The sequence below is a fragment of the Leptodactylus fuscus genome, chromosome 1, assembly GCF_031893055.1.
Source record: "Leptodactylus fuscus isolate aLepFus1 chromosome 1, aLepFus1.hap2, whole genome shotgun sequence".
Classification (NCBI taxonomy): Eukaryota; Metazoa; Chordata; class Amphibia; order Anura; family Leptodactylidae; genus Leptodactylus; species Leptodactylus fuscus.
In genome coordinates this window covers 103,170,678-103,191,012 of record NC_134265.1, presented here as the reverse complement: position 1 = coordinate 103,191,012, position 20,335 = coordinate 103,170,678, and positions in this window count along the sequence as shown.

The window sequence follows — 20,335 nt, the reverse complement described above, 5'->3', positions numbered from 1 at the left end:
ATTCGAATTCCACTGTGTCAGCTTCGATTTGCTCATCTCTATTCCTGTTGCCTCCTCTTTTTGCTCACCAGAAAAAAGTCAAACAAAACCTATGATTGCTATTTTCAGTGTTCCATTTATAGCTGTGACATTGTAATATTAATTATTATTACTATTATTAGATATTTTTTTAATGACTTAGGTAGCACCAGGATTTAAACACTGTAAAAAGATGAGACTTGCAGCTGTTAGGGTTGTGATGTCTGCTGTGGCCCCTTTAAGTCTGCCGGGTCCATAGATATGAATTTCCCTTTAAGAAATTTAATTTATGTGCCAGTCCAGGTTTTTATAATTTCCCCCATTTCTCACTTCCATGCCGGCTATTGGTTTCACCCTTGTTTTGGCTCCAATCCATATTGCTTTCTGTTCTTGCTGCTGTTTGTGTTTCTCTGACTCTGACCTTCGGATTGCATACCTGGACTACTCTTTGGATTGTGAATCTGCTGAACTTACTCTCTTTGTTATTTTGATCTGGCTACCTACCTCGCCCTCGCCCCTGTACTTTGCCGCTATCTCTGCTGCTGACCTTGCTCTGTTGTTTACTCTTCGTCGTCGGCTGAGTTGCTTGCGATTCTGTTCTCTGGCTTTTGCTCGTGGTAAATCAACTTGTGGCACATTCCTCTGTGTTGTCAACTCTTGTCTGGGATTACCAAGTTCATCTCCATCACCAGGAGCTCTGGTGAAAACATCCTGAAATTGGCTCTGGCTCATACTGGATATGTAACAGTCCAGTTACAGTTTTTCCGCTAACGGTCATTAGATTCAGTTCTGCTGCTTCTTTCTAATCTATATCTGCATATAAGCTCCTAACAGCAGCTATAATTGACACCTTGTGGGTTTAGAACTGCTGTGGTTTTAGTTGCGGTATGAAGACAAGATTTATAGAAATCGCATCCACAGTATCCCCATATACTATGTAATGCCTTCGGAGGATTGAGCAAGATAAGCATCAAGCGGATCTTAGAGCAGCCAAAACACCGGAGCAGGCGGATCATCAAAGCCAGCAACACACTCATTATATGGTATCCCAATGAGCTTCTGAGATGCCAGAACAATCACAGGCATGGTGCGAGAAACAAGTTCAGCGGTAGGCCAGCCTGAGAGCTACCCAAATGCCAGAGTAGGTGGATCATTGATGCCAACAACAAACTTATTATATGGCGTTCCAGCGAGCTGCTGAAATGCCAGAACAATCACGGGCACAGCGCGAGGAATAAGTTCAGCAGCAGGACAGCTTGAGAACTGCTTAAACGCTGGAGTAGGCAAACAATCAACGGCAGCAATTTGCTGAATATATGCAGATCATCGATGCCAGCAACATGCAGACCAAGTTGCGGGGAGAGGCTAGTATTTAAATAAAGATCTGCATGTTTATTATGGATTTTGTGTGTCATTTTGGTGTTTTATAAAAATATTTCTTACATACGATGAAGGCTATAGAAGAAAAACTAAATCAAAAGACTTATTTAGCCTCATATATGGAAATATAAAAAAAAAGTCTATGGTGTTAGAAAATGGTGACTCCAGCATTTTTTTTGTCAAAACTTGGGATTTTTTTTAAGTGTGAAAATGTAAAAAATAATTATATATATAATCAATTAAAATACAGCTAACATGTCATGTTGTACAAATAAAGCCCAAACCCCAAGAAGTGGCGCAATTATAGATCTTCTCTAATTCCATACCATTAAGATATTTTAAAATAAATTGCAGCACTTTCTGGTGTAAATTCCAATGAACTTGAGAGGTTGTGAATGCCATGGCTCCTTCCTTTAAGCCTGAAATACCCATTTTTTGGAAAAGTAGCACGCAGAGCACACAAAAAAAAACTAACTTACAATTCAGGGGCAAACACTGCACCTTTTTAACGTCAATTTCTGGTACAAATTCTTTAATAAATTCCCTAAAGGGTCCTTTGTGTTGCAATTCACAAGTTTAAATTTGGAACAATGTGATTTGGTATACTGTATGTACGATTGAATGGGACCTTCTTAGCACAGCTTTAGACTCCTACTGTTATTGTATTCAAGTGAAAACAGTTTGACCATGTAACAATTATGTATTAATTTTAGGTGAAATTGCTGCAATTTAGCTTGGGAATATGAGAGTTATTTTCTATCCAAATGGCACGTATTAGACCATATATTGTGGGAGCATTGGTAGAAATCATTAAGTCTACTGTACAGAATGTAGGAAGAGTTTTTCCTTTATCACTAATGTGTCCATGGTTAATAGTTCATTTGGCTGCATAATGACTGCGCTGTAATTAAGTTTATAATAAGAAAGAAGGGGGGGCAGTAAATGTTGAACTCATCTATATATGTAAATGTCCTCTATCTAATTAAATTAGATATTTAATAATTACTCCCAAATTTATATTGCATATGGAAAACTTTCAGTAAATTTAGAATATGTTCAGCATGTGTAAGACTAATATTGCTGAGTGATTGATTAATGTTTTCTAAACCTGACACCTATTAATTTAAAAATTCAATAACTTCCCTTTCAAAAGCCAAAACTAGAAACTTGATGTAGACCCGAGGGTTGTAATCTGGGATGTGCTATTTATTTCTATGCATGGTTGACTACAAGAATTATACATCAATAACACTATTCCAAGCTGAAGCTGAACATGAAATGTATTTTAGATTCAAGATATAATTGCATTTATGTGCATAAAAGTATTAAATGAAAGGAAAAGGAGGGGAATAGATATGGAACATTTGGCTTATTTTTCTTCCCATTAGTTTGATTAAATAAATAAACAACACTCCCCTTAAGCTTATACAGCTGCTAAACAACATAAAGTCCAAGAGAGAAAAAAAGTTTGGAGCTCACCGTGTGTGTTCTAATATTCCAACCGGGGTGCACGATCAGCCTTCTGGGCAAAAAGGCAAATTGAATGGAATATAAACAAGGATGAAGATCAGCATCACTCGGAGGAAGACGTAGAAAAATTCTTTATTCCATTTCCAGCGTAAAAAACATATAACAATGAAGAAAAAGTGATGACAAAAAACACATTAAAAAACGCCGACGCGTTTCGGAATACACAGTTCCTTAGTCATGGCTTTTTTAAACTGAGCACAACCATGCTAGTATATATATGCTAGAGACTAACAGCAAGATTCATTTCACATCGGTTAGCAATAAAGACAAATTAAGTACAAGTGTGTGTTGGTCTGATATTTATGCACCACCCACTATGCAAATCTCACATAATTATTTTTACAAAAAATACACGTACAAACATCCTATATCCATCTTATTCGTGTTGTATTCTTCCTCTTTTATGCACTTTTCCTTTTGAATCATCCTACATGTTCACAGACTCTGAAGTATAGGACATTGCTTCTTCGGACATTTCCCGGTCACGTGTTGTAAACGGACCAATTAGATCACAATTGTGAATCCATTCATAAAAAGAAAGGAGTAAGACAGAGAGGAACTGAATCACGTGATGTAAACGAGCCAGTCAGCATTATATCTACAACACAAAGAAGAGAGTCACCATATATTACTACAAACATATTGGATAAAGAATAACACAAGTTTATTATCATGAACAAACTCCGATCACGTGTCACAAAAGGACCAATCAAACCCCTCTGTGTATAGGGAACTACTGCAATGTCTGGCTGCTTCCAAGGACGTGAATCCATCCAGACTATTGATATACCCATAAAAGACGATGGCCACAGGTAAGTGTAACTCTCAGATGGTAAATATCTACATTAATATATAAATGTTAAGTCAGATTTCATATTCATACCTTGGGGGGCCCTGGAATTAAACTGTAAAATCCAAAACGCCTCCCTTAAAAGTAAATTTTTTCTCCAGTCACCACCCCTACGAGGTTTCTTGACCATTTCTACACCACAAAATTTCATAGAGTCTAAGACTCCTCCATGTGCCGTGGAAAAATGTTTCGAAGCCCCCGATGAGTTTTCTAGGCACTTATTACTGTCGGAAATGTGTTCTGAAATCCGTGTTTTGACTGATCTGATAGTGCAACCAATGTAATCCACCTGGCACATGGTACATTTTATACAATAGACTAAATGATGCGTATCGCAATTCATATGATTATTGATGTTAACTATGCAGTCTGATGCATAGCTTTTTATCTGTTTGGTTTTATAAACATATTTACACACCATGCAACGTTTCTTTCCACACATAAAAAAACCCTTTTGATCTAACCAATTATTTTTATCGCAAGTTGGATTAGATTGAAAAAAACTAGGGGACAACAAATCATTAAGAGATCTTCCTTTTTTGGCTACAAAGGAAACACCTTTTTCTAAGATCTTATCAGTAATGTCATCAGTGCATAATATAGGCATGTTTTTTTGAATGATTGTAACAATATCTTTATATTGGGTACTATAAGGTGTAGAAAAGACCACATCAGGAGTAACTTTTTGTTCACATCTAGATACCGCATTCAAAAGTGAACAACGATCTCTATCTGCCACTAAATTTTCCGCTCTATCTAACATCCATTGAGGATAATTTCTAGTTTTTAGTCTTTGGAAAGTCTCATTTTTAGTGACCTCATAATCTTCTGGATGAGAGCAAGATCTTTTAGCTCTTACAAGTTCACCAATAGGGATAGCCCTAGCTGTATGTGGGGGATGGCAACTATCTTTTCTCAAAATAGTATTACCTGCAGTTTTTTTACGAAATAATTTGGTCACAACCTTACCTGTATGAACATCCCCCCGCAAAGTAATATCTAAAAAATCAACAGAAACAAAATCAAAGGCGTGTGTGAACTTTAAATTAAACAAATTATCATTCAAATAAACCAAAAATTCTGGTATGGGCGCTACATCTCCATACCAAACGATTAGTATATCATCGATGTAGCGCCCATACCAGAAAAGGGAGGAATGAAAGGGGTTGGTAACTGAAAAAATAAACTGCTCCTCCCAAAATGCCATGTACAGGCACGCTAAAGAGGGGGAGAAAGGGGCACCCATAGGTGCCCCACAAATTTGTACAAAAAACTGGTTGTCAAACATAAAAAAATTATGTTCCAAAAGGTATTCTGTGACAGCAAGTATATATTCACAAACAGGTTCTGTAAAGTTACCGTATTTATATAGGTGGTATGCCAAGGCTTCTATCGCCTGATTGTGAGGAATACTGGGATATAACGCGACAACGTCGCATGTGATCCAAGACAAATTACTATTCCATGTAAAGTTATCAAAACATCTCACCACCTCCCTACTGTCCTTAATAAAACCAGGCAATCTAGAAACGAAGGGTTGGAGTATACTGTCAAGCCATATGGCCAATTTCTCGTTCATAGAATTATTGCCTGAAATTATAGGACGCAGGGGAGGTGGAACGATGCCTTTGTGTAGCTTAGGCAAGCCATATATAATGGGTATGTTAGGATTTTGATTCATTAAATGTCTAGATTCATGCTCAGTAAAAATTCCTAAGGCTACTCCTTCAGTTATTAAATTTTCTAACAATGGATAATAAGTAAGAGATGGATCACCAGGTAAACATTTGTAAGTTTTAGAGTCATTTAGTATATCAAGAATACTTCTCTTATAATCCTCCTTGTTTAGTACCACAACCTTCCCCCCCTTGTCTGCTTTTTTTATCACAATATTTTTATTTCTTTTTAATTCATTCAATGCTGCCCTTTCTTTACGGGACAAATTGTCTTTGTTTCTCTTTGATTCTCTAGTTCTACTATCCAATTGTGCCAATTCCAATTCCACCTTGTGTTGGAACGCTGAAAAATTGTTACCTCTAGAACTAATAGGGTAAAAGGAAGGATTGGAAGTGGAGACATTAATTGTTTCTATAGATCTCTCTGGCACAATTTGTTGATATTCAAGTTCTTTCAACGTATTCAGTGCTACATGTTCACTAAATTTAAGGTCTAAAGATGACCCACCATCATCAAGAAATATAGAACTATTACTAGCTGTTTTACAAAAATCCCCAAAATCCTCCTTATAAAAATGTTTTTTTACCGTGAATTAAAATTATTTTGGGATCAAACTACACTTCAACAATATATTCATAAACAGATGATCCCGAGAGGCTTACGCCTGAGAAAGTTTCCCACTTTTATCTATAATGATGAATTTATGAATGCTTGGCAAAAAATATTGTCGGATTGCTCCTTTAGACTAATGGAGTTGATAGTACAACAGGAACAAGCTAAGTTGATAAAAATACAAGAAGAAACCGCAGAGATACAAACTAAATTGGATGCCTTGAAAATACCTGATTCATTAATAGAGTGGGACAACAAAATCAAAAACAAAATTGAGAATACGGAGCGAAAAATTATGGATTACAAGAGGAAGAAATTTAACAGAGATACTGAGGATTATGTTTCTGGATCGGTTTATAGAAAACCTCATGAAATGTCTCCTAAACGCCCAAGATCTATCTTAAAAAACCAACATAATAGGGGTGCACGATATAATGTCCCTAGTAGAGATGAGCGAACAGTGTTCTATCGAACACATGTTCGATCGGATATCAGGGTGTTCGCCATGTTCGAATCGAATCGAACACCACGTGGTAAAGTGCGCCAAAATTCGATTCCCCTCCCACCTTCCCTGGCGCCTTTTTTGCACCAATAACAGCGCAGGGGAGGTGGGACAGGAACTACGACACCGGGGGCATTGAAAAAAATTGGAAAAAGTCATTGGCTGCCGAAATCAGGTGACCTCCATTTTAGACGAATAGTGGATTTCAAATCCGGGTCATATGAGAATGTGAACTTTGTGACTATGAGACAGGGATAGCTGTACAGGCAGGGATAGCTAGGGATAACCTTTATTTAGGGGGGAATGTTATTAAAAATAACTTTTTGGGGCTCTATCGGGTGTGTAATTGTGATTTTTGTGAGATAAACTTTTTCCCATAGGGATGCATTGGCCAGCGCTGATTGGCCGAATTCCGTACTCTGGCCAATCAGCGCTGGCCAATGCATTCTATTAGCTTGATGAAGCAGAGTGTGCACAAGGGTTCAAGCGCACCCTCGGCTCTGATGTAGCAGAGCCGAGGCTGCACAAGGGTTCAAGCGCACCCTCGGCTCTGATGTAGGAGAGCCGAGGGTGCACTTGAACCCTTGTGCACCCTCAGCTCTGCTACATCAGAGCCGAGGGTGCGCTTGAACCCTTGTGCACACTCTGCTTCATCAAGCTAATAGAATGCATTGGCCAGCGCTGATTGGCCAATGTATTCTATTAGCCTGATGAAGTAGAGCTGAATGTGTGTGCTAAGCACACACATTCAGCTCTACTTCATCGGGCTAATAGAATGCATTGGCCAGCGCTGATTGGCCAGAGTACGGAACTCGACCAATCAGCGCTGGCTCTGCTGGAGGAGGCGGAGTCTAAGATCGCTCCACACCAGTCTCCATTCAGGTCCGACCTTAGACTCCGCCTCCTTCGGCAGAGCCAGCGCTGATTGGCCGAAGGCTGGCCAATGCATTCCTATGCGAATGCAGAGACTTAGCAGTGCTGAGTCAGTTTTGCTCAACTACACATCTGATGCACACTCGGCACTGCTACATCAGATGTAGCAATCTGATGTAGCAGAGCCGAGGGTGCACTAGAACCCCTGTGCAAACTCAGTTCACGCTAATAGAATGCATTGGCCAGCGCTGATTGGCCAATGCATTCTATTAGCCCGATGAAGTAGAGCTGAATGTGTGTGCTAAGCACACACATTCAGCACTGCTTCATCAAGCCAATACAATGCATTAGCCAGTGCTGATTGGCCAGAGTACGGAATTCGGCCAATCAGCGCTGGCCAATGCATTCTATTAGCCCGATGAAGTAGAGCTGAATGTGTGTGCTAAGCACACACATTCAGCACTGCTTCATCAAGCCAATACAATGCATTAGCCAGTGCTGATTGGCCAGAGTACGGAATTCGGCCAATCAGCGCTGGCTCTGCTGGAGGAGGCGGAGTCTAAGATCGCTCCACACCAGTCTCCATTCAGGTCCGACCTTAGACTCCGCCTCCTCCAGCAGAGCCAGCGCTGATTGGCCGAATTCCGTACTCTGGCTAATCAGCACTGGCTAATGCATTGTATTGGCTTGATGAAGCGGTGCTGAATGTGTGTGCTTAGCACACACATTCAGCTCTACTTCATCGGGCTAATAGAATGCATTGGCCAATCAGCGCTGGCCAATGCATTCTATTAGCGTGAACTGAGTTTGCACAGGGGTTCTAGTGCACCCTCGGCTCTGCTACATCAGATTGCTACATCTGATGTAGCAGTGCCGAGTGTGCATCAGATGTGTAGTTGAGCAAAACTGACTCAGCACTGCTAAGTCTGCATTCGCATAGGAATGCATTGGCCAGCCTTCGGCCAATCAGCGCTGGCTCTGCCGGAGGAGGCGGAGTCTAAGGTCGGACCTGAATGGAGACTGGTGTGGAGCTATCTTAGACTCCGCCTCCTCCAGCAGAGCCAGCGCTGATTGGCCGAATTCCGTACTCTGGCCAATCAGCACTGGCTAATGCATTGTATTGGCTTGATGAAGCAGTGCTGAATGTGTGTGCTTAGCACACACATTCAGCTCTACTTCATCGGGCTAATAGAATGCATTGGCCAGCGCTGATTGGCCGAATTCCGTACTCTGGCCAATCAGCACTGGCTAATGCATTGTATTGGCTTGATGAAGCAGTGCTGAATGTGTGTGCTTAGCACACACATTCAGCTCTACTTCATCGGGCTAATAGAATGCATTGGCCAATCAGCGCTGGCCAATGCATTCTATTAGCGTGAACTGAGTTTGCACAGGGGTTCTAGTGCACCCTCGGCTCTGCTACATCAGATTGCTACATCTGATGTAGCAGTGCCGAGTGTGCATCAGATGTGTAGTTGAGCAAAACTGACTCAGCACTGCTAAGTCTGCATTCGCATAGGAATGCATTGGCCAGCCTTCGGCCAATCAGCGCTGGCTCTGCCGGAGAAGGCGGAGTCTAAGGTCGGACCTGAATGGAGACTGGTGTGGAGCTATCTTAGACTCCGCCTCCTCCAGCAGAGCCAGCGCTGATTGGTCGAGTTCCGTACTCTGGCCAATCAGCACTGGCCAATGCATTTCTATGGGGAAAAGTTAGCTTGCGAAAATCGCAAACTGACAGGGATTTCCATGAAATAAAGTGACTTTTATGCCCCCAGACATGCTTCCCCTGCTGTCCCAGTGTCATTCCAGGGTGTTGGTATCATTTCCTGGGGTGTCATAGTGGACTTGGTGACCCTCCAGACACGAATTTGGGTTTCCCCCTTAACGAGTTTATGTTCCCCATAGACTATAATGGGGTTCGAAACCCATTCGAACACTCGAACAGTGAGCGGCTGTTCGAATCGAATTTCGAACCTCGAACATTTTAGTGTTCGCTCATCTCTAGTCCCTAGGAAAGTGTCTTTTTCCTCAGGAGAATTGGAATCCACTTTTTCTACTAATAGATCTGACACCTCATGTGAGTTTTTTGATACTTCTTTGAACTCGGACATAGGAGCACCGAATAATAAGAAAAAGTTTCCATCCTCAAAAAACGGGGTAGAAGAGCCGGTAGACGGCATGGAAAGAAGATCCAAGAGATTGGTGAAATCGCAATACATGACAAGGAGAAAACAATAGGAACCATAGAACATAATTCCAGTGTTGTGAATTTATCTTCTGTAACTTTGAATGAATATCAAATTAGTCTTCTTGAAAAGGGAATGAATTTTGTGCCTACTTCACAATTCAACTTGTTTCAGACGTTACTTGATGTAAACAGATTTATGCGTGCTGTCACGGTAAAAAAACATTTTTATAAGGAGGATTTTGGGGATTTTTGTAAAACAGCTAGTAATAGTTCTATATTTCTTGATGATGGTGGGTCATCTTTAGACCTTAAATTTAGTGAACATGTAGCACTGAATACGTTGAAAGAACTTGAATATCAACAAATTGTGCCAGAGAGATCTATAGAAACAATTAATGTCTCCACTTCCAATCCTTCCTTTTACCCTATTAGTTCTAGAGGTAACAATTTTTCAGCGTTCCAACACAAGGTGGAATTGGAATTGGCACAATTGGATAGTAGAACTAGAGAATCAAAGAGAAACAAAGACAATTTGTCCCGTAAAGAAAGGGCAGCATTGAATGAATTAAAAAGAAATAAAAATATTGTGATAAAAAAAGCAGACAAGGGGGGGAAGGTTGTGGTACTAAACAAGGAGGATTATAAGAGAAGTATTCTTGATATACTAAATGACTCTAAAACTTACAAATGTTTACCTGGTGATCCATCTCTTACTTATTATCCATTGTTAGAAAATTTAATAACTGAAGGAGTAGCCTTAGGAATTTTTACTGAGCATGAATCTAGACATTTAATGAATCAAAATCCTAACATACCCATTATATATGGCTTGCCTAAGCTACACAAAGGCATCGTTCCACCTCCCCTGCGTCCTATAATTTCAGGCAATAATTCTATGAACGAGAAATTGGCCATATGGCTTGACAGTATACTCCAACCCTTCGTTTCTAGATTGCCTGGTTTTATTAAGGACAGTAGGGAGGTGGTGAGATGTTTTGATAACTTTACATGGAATAGTAATTTGTCTTGGATCACATGCGACGTTGTCGCGTTATATCCCAGTATTCCTCACAATCAGGCGATAGAAGCCTTGGCATACCACCTATATAAATACGGTAACTTTACAGAACCTGTTTGTGAATATATACTTGCTGTCACAGAATACCTTTTGGAACATAATTTTTTTATGTTTGACAACCAGTTTTTTGTACAAATTTGTGGGGCACCTATGGGTGCCCCTTTCTCCCCCTCTTTAGCGTGCCTGTACATGGCATTTTGGGAGGAGCAGTTTATTTTTTCAGTTACCAACCCCTTTCATTCCTCCCTTTTCTGGTATGGGCGCTACATCGATGATATACTAATCGTTTGGTATGGAGATGTAGCGCCCATACCAGAATTTTTGGTTTATTTGAATGATAATTTGTTTAATTTAAAGTTCACACACGCCTTTGATTTTGTTTCTGTTGATTTTTTAGATATTACTTTGCGGGGGGATGTTCATACAGGTAAGGTTGTGACCAAATTATTTCGTAAAAAAACTGCAGGTAATACTATTTTGAGAAAAGATAGTTGCCATCCCCCACATACAGCTAGGGCTATCCCTATTGGTGAACTTGTAAGAGCTAAAAGATCTTGCTCTCATCCAGAAGATTATGAGGTCACTAAAAATGAGACTTTCCAAAGACTAAAAACTAGAAATTATCCTCAATGGATGTTAGATAGAGCGGAAAATTTAGTGGCAGATAGAGATCGTTGTTCACTTTTGAATGCGGTATCTAGATGTGAACAAAAAGTTACTCCTGATGTGGTCTTTTCTACACCTTATAGTACCCAATATAAAGATATTGTTACAATCATTCAAAAAAACATGCCTATATTATGCACTGATGACATTACTGATAAGATCTTAGAAAAAGGTGTTTCCTTTGTAGCCAAAAAAGGAAGATCTCTTAATGATTTGTTGTCCCCTAGTTTTTTTCAATCTAATCCAACTTGCGATAAAAATAATTGGTTAGATCAAAAGGGTTTTTTTATGTGTGGAAAGAAACGTTGCATGGTGTGTAAATATGTTTATAAAACCAAACAGATAAAAAGCTATGCATCAGACTGCATAGTTAACATCAATAATCATATGAATTGCGATACGCATCATTTAGTCTATTGTATAAAATGTACCATGTGCCAGGTGGATTACATTGGTTGCACTATCAGATCAGTCAAAACACGGATTTCAGAACACATTTCCGACAGTAATAAGTGCCTAGAAAACTCATCGGGGGCTTCGAAACATTTTTCCACGGCACATGGAGGAGTCTTAGACTCTATGAAATTTTGTGGTGTAGAAATGGTCAAGAAACCTCGTAGGGGTGGTGACTGGAGAAAAAATTTACTTTTAAGGGAGGCGTTTTGGATTTTACAGTTTAATTCCAGGGCCCCCCAAGGTATGAATATGAAATCTGACTTAACATTTATATATTAATGTAGATATTTACCATCTGAGAGTTACACTTACCTGTGGCCATCGTCTTTTATGGGTATATCAATAGTCTGGATGGATTCACGTCCTTGGAAGCAGCCAGACATTGCAGTAGTTCCCTATACACAGAGGGGTTTGATTGGTCCTTTTGTGACACGTGATCGGAGTTTGTTCATGATAATAAACTTGTGTTATTCTTTATCCAATATGTTTGTAGTAATATATGGTGACTCTCTTCTTTGTGTTGTAGATATAATGCTGACTGGCTCGTTTACATCACGTGATTCAGTTCCTCTCTGTCTTACTCCTTTCTTTTTATGAATGGATTCACAATTGTGATCTAATTGGTCCGTTTACAACACGTGACCGGGAAATGTCCGAAGAAGCAATGTCCTATACTTCAGAGTCTGTGAACATGTAGGATGATTCAAAAGGAAAAGTGCATAAAAGAGGAAGAATACAACACGAATAAGATGGATATAGGATGTTTGTACGTGTATTTTTTGTAAAAATAATTATGTGAGATTTGCATAGTGGGTGGTGCATAAATATCAGACCAACACACACTTGTACTTAATTTGTCTTTATTGCTAACCGATGTGAAATGAATCTTGCTGTTAGTCTCTAGCATATATATACTAGCATGGTTGTGCTCAGTTTAAAAAAGCCATGACTAAGGAACTGTGTATTCCGAAACGCGTCAGCGTTTTTTAATGTGTTTTTTGTCATCACTTTTTCTTCATTGTTATATGTTTTTTACGCTGGAAATGGAATAAAGAATTTTTCTACGTCTTCCTCCGAGTGATGCTGATCTTCATCCTTGTTTATATGCTAAACAACATACCTTTGTTTGCAGACTCGGAGAAAGACATTTTTGAAGTCTTTATGCAAATAAGTCAGTGAGTGCACTGGGGATGATCCTACAGTCCTAGGAGTAATGTTCTTGCTAGACAATTATGATGGGTGATGAGGAGAATCAACTTTCACTGAATGGGGTGATGCAGGCAGAATTTTTTTTAGGATTTTAGAAAATCAAACAGCAATTTTGCAAATGTAGGGAGTCTCTCATTGGTAAGTAAACACATTTCTGAATAGCCTTTAAAAAGCATACTGTATGCGGTACTGCGCATGCCCAATGACCATTTTGGTGTATTTCACTGGAGAACAGAGCATACTGCTCATTATGCTCACTTCTATAGTGAACTACACCAAAATGGTGTTCGGACATGCGCAGTACCGCTGTGAACGGAGAAGAACTGCACATGGTGGAGATTTCAACTGTAGGAGCGCGATCTGGACAGACGAACATCCAGGGAGGAGGAGGGCAGACAGAGCACAAGCTGTAGATGGGTGTGAACAGAAGTATGACGTGCGGGGGGGGGGGGGGAGTGCACGCCCAGGGTGCTCCGTGGGGTAGATTAGCATAAATGTTTTTTAGGGATTTATAATGAAATGGTGGGATGTCTTTAAAGTGTAAGGGTGCATTCACACTAAGTATACGCTGAGCTGATTCTGAACGTAAAACACGTTCAGAATCAGCGCGTACAAAGCAGATCCCATTCATTTCAATGGGAGCCGGCATACGAGCGCTCCCCATTGAAATGAATGGGCTGCTTTTTTCCCTATTGGTTTCAATGTGATACGCGCGTGGTTTTTACCAAAAACTGCTCCAGAAAACGCTCCAAAAAATGCATCCAGGTCCAAAAACTGCTTCCTAATTAGGAAGCATTTTTTTTCCAGTCCAAATTAAGCCACACGTAATTTACATGTGAACTAGCCCTAAGAGGGCATTTTGTTATATGTATTTATTTTACATTTTTGAACTTTTTAGACATTTTTGAAACAGTTTTTAGTCCCACTTGGGAACTAAATGGCTGTCAGTCTATGCTTAAGCTGAAACCAGCTGTCCATGGTGCCTGCTGAAAAGCAAACTGTAACTTCTTGCTTGCTGTACTATACATGTGCGCTTAGAGACTCAAGGAGTTAAAAATTAAATAAGCAGTTGAAAATGTGAAGATCTGGCAAACTTTAGATTTTCTTATAGGCCACCATTTTAGTCAATATGTACTTTTAAGAAAAGAATAATAAACTAGCAATGACAAGTACACAATTTAGGGAGTATTCACATTTTTGCCTGCTGTCCGCCCGCCATGGTACTGCCAAAATTGCACAAAAACAGATTGGGGACTGTACACACCATGCCTAGCGGGTGTCAGCTGTTACATTTGGCTGACACTTTTCTCTAAGGGTAAGTTCATATGGAGATTTTTGGTCCGGAACCTTTAGGACCAAAAACAGGGTAGCCGCGACTAAAAGCGGTGCACTGCACTGGCATCCAGCCACGCACTCTGCTCCGGATTAGGCCCAATGAATGGACCTAGTCCGGAGGAGGGTGTGTTTTCAGGCCGAATCGCGAGGGGAAACAACCTAAAGAATGAGCATCTTGCTTTTTTCTGGGAGCCGGAAGAAACGATCAATGGGAGCCGTCTTTTTGGTCAGGATTTTGAGGCAGATACATGAGCAGTCAGAGCTGAGCTCCCATCATTGTGTCAACCCCTGTGACGCCACACATCAGGGGTTTTACTATATAATGTGCTTCTGATTGCCCCACTCCAAAGTATTTAGGGGGGGTGCCAGTGTTCCATTTCAGCAGCCTGGGGTCTGATCAGTGACGCTAGGTCTGCCCTATTTGCATAAGATGAAAGCCTCCTATACGCTGCGATGCATGTGTATTACAGTGGATACTGTTGAACCAGCAATCAAAATTACTGGTTCAGGTCCCCTATTGGGACAAAAACAATAAAAAAAAGTTTAAATATGGTAAAAAAAGAATAAAGTCCCATTTTCCTATATAAAAAGCATTATTGTGTAAAAAAAAACAATAAAAAACCCTACACAAGTACATATTTGATATCACCACATCCATAAAAAACTTGAACAATAAAACTAAAACATTATTTAACCCACATAGTGAATGACGTAAAAATTAAAAAAAAATTAGAAAACTGCATGAAATAATAATTTTTCGCCATCTTACTTCAGAAAATGTTCAATAAAAAGTGGGTAAAAAATATGCAAATCTATTTTCCAGGATGTAATTAGGAGAACAGTGCCTCTGATGCTGCCCTCTAGGGACAGCCCCCTTAACATCATGCATGAGTTAATAAGCCTACTGACATGATGTGGAGTTTATTGCGAAAAAGGCAGATGAGCCCCAAAATGATACCAATAGAAAGCACAGCTTGTCCGACAAAAAAAAAAAGCCCTAAAACAGCTCTGTCAATGGAAAAATAAAATGTTATGCCTTTCAGAAGATGGTGATGCAAAAATAATAGATTTTTTTTCCCTCAATGGAATTTTATTCTGCAAAATTAGTAACACATAAAAAAACAACATAAGTTAAAGGGGTTGGCCACTTTCAGACCAATATTGAGAAACCAATGTTATTGTTTGTACAATAAAAGAATATACAATTTTGCAATACACTTTCTGTATCAATTCCTCACAGTTTTCTAGATCTCTGCTTGCTGTCATTCATTCTGTTACTCCTAGTAGATAAAAGTCATGGTCATGTGATGAGCACACAGGTGCACAGCTGGTTACCAGGCAGATGTCGGATTACTGTGCTCTGACTATAACAAGCTGTGCACCTGTGTCTCCATCACATGACCATGGACTGTAAATCACATGACCATGGTCAGAGGTTTATCCACTAGAGGTAACAGAATTAATGACAGAAAGCAGAGATCAAGAAAACTGCTAGGAGATATGTTATCTCCGAGCTTATTTATAAGCGAGGAACAGAGTGTATCAGAAACATGGCTCAAAATTAGGGGGTTTTTCATATGTGGTATGCCACGTTGTAATATGTGTCGGTATGTTAAAAAAACACAGACCTTTTGTGATTCGGGACACACTAACACTTATAATATAAATGATTTTTTAAATTGCAACAGCAATTATATTGTTTATGTTATTGAGTGTACAAAGTGTGAATTGTTATATGTCGGATGTTCGATCCGAAACGTGAAAACCAGAATATCGGAACATATTTCCGACAGTTCTAAACAGAAAAATAGTATATCCAGTGTATCTCGACATTTTTTAGAAAAACATGAGGGTAAAGCGGAGTCACTAGTTTTTTACGCCATAGAACGAGAGCCTAGACCCATCAGAGGCGGCAATTGGCGAAAAAAACTGTTAATGCGCGAAGCACACTGTATAATGAAACTTAATACACGATACCCCCATGGGCTAAATATAAGGTCAGATTTGTCATATATCTATTAGGATGGGAGGTAATTATGGCTGTACGTTTTAAATTTACTTGCTTTTTAAATTTATCTGTATATTGATATAATTTTCTTTAATCAAGGATTGAAGATATAAACAGTGGGGTCGATGTATTCATAGTATGCAATACTGTGGTAGTATAATTATATGACAGACAACATAATTAAAAATAATAGACAACATTAGTATGTAACCATAATGGAGAATAATAAGATACAAAATAATAGCTAATTGTATGAGGTGTAATTATTATTGGGATACATATTATTTTAGATGTAGCCAGTATCTGAAGAAGAACAAGAATTGGCAATACACGAGGATACAGACTACATATTGAATATTTTGATATTCTATGTGTATATTTGAAGTTTGCCGATATAGTCCCTTATACATTTAAGTACATACTTTTAGTATATGTGGGTCTGAATTACTACGAACTTACCTGTTTGTCTTCACTTTTTCTCCTTCTCATCTGAGGATTAGAGATGGGATTGATGTGTTGTGGAGTATTCCGATCATGTGATAAAGAGAGGTGTGTCATACCTCTTTAGTCATGTGAGAATGGGAGTGGTAAAAGAAAATCACATGATCGGAACTATGCTAAGCGAGATATAGACATATAATGAATAGGCTGCGGCTTTGGATATAATGGCAGACGTAGGGACATATAATAGAATAGTCTGTGATGTGTAGTTAGATATATATAAATGAACAATGTATCACGATATGTATATTTATACGCAATATTTATATGTAATATTTGTAATGAAAGAATTTGAAACTGAGACATATTATCTTTTGAAATAAAGTTTAATATATAACAATAGTAAATTAGAAGTATACTTACCGTATAGAGTTACGTAAAGTTTTAGGGGAGGGGTTTGTAATCACCTGATTGTTTTATAAGTAAGTAGTGAGTGTGCTAGCAATAAGCCATGACGAAGGAACTAGTAAGGTTCTGAAACGCGTAGCTTATCATCTCTGTACGCTATGTATACTTGTTTCATTACCGTGTGGTAGCTTGTTATGCTCCTTTTTTAATGGAACAATAAAAGTTAATTTTTAACCTTCCGGAGGCGCTGGATATCTTTTTCCTTTTCTACTGATTCTTCAAGTGGATCCATGTCCATCCACATCCGAGCAGCCCAGGAGCAGGTGTCGATATATCGAGGGTGAGCTGAATACTCTATGTTTATCGCCGTAATTGTACCAACCTGCAGAATAAAGGTGACATGTTACTTATACTGTACGCTGCATGGCGCAAAATTTAAAAGGTAAAACACAATGCCAGGATTGATTTTATTTTTTTAAATCCTTCAAAAAAAAAGTTAATAAAATGTATCCAATAAGTTATAGGCACCTAAAAACGGTGTCATTACAAAATGCATCGCATTCCGCAAACAATAAGCCCTTCTATGTCCATGTCACCAGAAAAATAAAGAAAATATAGCATCTAGTAATGTGAAGACAAAAACCCGCAAAATCACCAAATCATTAGAAAACAACTGGCTGCAGCAGGAAGGGAATATATAATCTGTGCGAGCGTATAACAGCGGACACCCCAGATTTATAGCTTATGAGGGAAAAGATGCCAGAAGTGACCCAAAAGTGACCCCTAAAATCACTCCCCCAATCATAGGAGCTACTGGGACATAGTAGGGAATTTGGTGTTTGCAATGTTCTCCGCACAGTTTACATATTCCCTCTTCGCCATCCGCTGTGCAGTCACATCTGGCATACTAATATTCACTACACCCCCTGATAAATTCTTTGAGGGGTGCAGTTTTCAAAATGGGGTCACTCCTTTGGGGAATCCATTTTTCTGGTATCTTACAGGCTCTACAAACATGACATGGCGTTCAGATACCAAAGATCCAAGAATGTAGAAGAGTAATGTTATATTTGTTTTTAAATATATTGTAGCTATTTATTTCTAAGATTTTTCTTATATTAGTTCTTACATTTCTAAATTTCCGAATTTCCCTGAAGGTAGCTGTATTGGAGATGTCTGCATCCCTCCTGTTTTGGCTGTCCACAAGTATGTTTGTGAGTTTCATGGCAGCTATATTTATGGAAGTTAGTTGTCAGGGAAATGTCACTAGACAATTAAAGTTTCCAAGAAATTATGGAGTACTGCTTCATCCTTTCCTGCCTCGCATGAAAGGGGTATCATAAGAGATGTATACAGAGGCATATATACGTGTATCGTGTGGTTATGCCAACTTATTCAGGCCTCAAGCAGTACAATAGAGCTGTTAATAAATCCCCCACCTTTTGCTTATTCTTTTCCAGTTTACACAGCAAAGCTGACAAGCGAGCTGCAGGAAACAGAAACTGCCAACTTCTTCTGTGTACTCTACTAATTACTATGAAAACTGGAATTTAGTATTTATAGATTTTTAATTATATGGATTCGGATAGCTGCATAAAAAACAGCAAATCTCTTGAAGAAAAAATGTTTTCAGAATAAAAGCCTAAACTAAACATAATTTTTATATTAATAAAATAATAATATATATGCATGGTATTTGCTGTCTGCACAAAAGAACGATGATCTGTCATGAAATATTTAATTTTTAAGCAATCAAGTGCAAATAAATATGTAAAAGAACTTTTCTTCCAATTTATTAGAATTGTTGCACTGATCTATTGACGTATTGATCATGCTACCATCAATGTGTACTATTAGTTCCAAAGCGTAAAAATACTGTAGTATTTACACTTGTTGGTCACTTCTGCTATTCAGTGAGGAACAAGAAGAACTCCCTTTCATAATGTAATGCTGGTTCAGATCTTTCTTAATCCCTCCCCACTGCAGTCATTTTTTGTTTATTCAGCTTTAGTCTTATACTCCTTATCTTCCTAATTCCATAACTTTTAGCTTTTTCCATTCCCAGCACTGTATGAGGGTTTAGATTTGTGGGGGCCTTGACAAATTTTACTTCATGATGGTACCATATAGTCTATATGTTGTACTGTAATAATTGATTTTTTCATGCAAATACATCAACCCTTCCTGCTGCAGCCATTTTTCGATTTTAATTTTTGACTCCCCGCCTTACAAAAGTCATAAGTTTTTTAAACTTTTTCCATTTATGGAGCCATTTGAGCATTTACTCCTTGCAGGGCAAACTGTACCATTTAATAATTCACATGATGTACTGAGATGTGGAAATTCTGAATTCTGGAGGAATAGGAGACAAATTGTATTTGTTTAACTTTGATGCAGGCTTTGTTTTCACTGATGGATTTCACTGTGCAGTTCTGTTCCAGGAATGTGAGATTTCTAAATATTTTAACCCTTTAAAAAATCCAAAACACTGCGAAAAAAAATTAAAAATTTCTCGGAGATTCCATATTCTGGCACTTGTAACTTTATTTTGTTTCCATGTACAAGGCTACATAAGGTTTCTTTTTCTGCAGATCCAGATATACTTTTTTATTTATATCATTTTGGAGAATATCTTTTTTTTGTTGTTGCACATTTTACCGCGTTTTTTTTATTTATTTTTATTTATTTTTGAGCCAATGGCAACACAATTTCTGCAGCTTCACTCTGCTAAACACTGCTAGGTTTGTAGATATGAGGATAGCAGTGCACAGTATGAGAAAGCTTTTGAGCAGTGCACAGTAAATAAATGAACTAGCTGGCATCAGCCCCCTACTCAACCCCTTCCTTCTCCATAGAGCAGTGTTATTAAGGAAAGTCAAACAATGAGCATTGTTCCCTGAAGTATTTAGTGGAATGGACTTTTCTTCTCAACTGGCAAGGTAACAGTGTGATACCGGTGACCTCAACATGTGCCTATAGCTTCTGCAGTTCATTATTGTGCAGAACCAACAGGCTGTGGCTGCAGCGTGTCAAGCTGTTACTATAGAGAATCAGGCTAGTTCCAGCCAGAGATGGCCTAACTGCAGAGTAATAACAGTTCTTTA